Source organism: Limulus polyphemus, unplaced genomic scaffold (assembly GCF_000517525.1).
Source record: "Limulus polyphemus unplaced genomic scaffold, Limulus_polyphemus-2.1.2 Scaffold248, whole genome shotgun sequence".
NCBI classification, from domain to species: domain Eukaryota; kingdom Metazoa; phylum Arthropoda; class Merostomata; order Xiphosura; family Limulidae; genus Limulus; species Limulus polyphemus.
The window spans coordinates 293,660-294,248 of NW_013665858.1; positions in this window are offsets into that span (position 1 = coordinate 293,660).

Genomic DNA, 589 nt, shown 5'->3' on the forward strand with positions numbered 1-589 from the left:
AGAAAAAATTGTCCGCTCAATTTGTATGTAAGAGCAATGTTATTATATTTTCCTATTACTCGCGATTTTGTGAGAAAAGAACAAAAAGGAAAACCACTACTCAGGAGATTTGCTTCTACATTTCATAATAGTTTCGCTTACCGTCGCTAGATGGCAGAACATAATGTCTTTTGTGTGTGTTAACTACGACAGTTTGGTACTTTTCACTTCACAAAAATGATATCTGACAAACCAATTTCGCTAAAAATAAGTAAATAAATAAAGAATTGTTTAAATTAATATTTAATGTATCAAGCACCCGAAGTATCTTTGCAAGTGAACGATCTGTATAATTATTATTGATGTCTCAGTTTAATAACACCAGTTTCTTAATAATCAAATCAACACTTTATATAGCGGTCTTCTTTCTTTCAAATCTTCAGTGAGGCCGAGCCTGGGGCTGTATGTGTATGCGTGGTATCATATTTCATTCCCTGGGATCCATATGATGTCCTCCCCATTAATCCTCTGACCCTGGCATGGGGTCATGATTGTATGCACATACAGTAACCCGGGGTGAAGCTGGAAAGCGTGGGTTCTGGAAATCTCC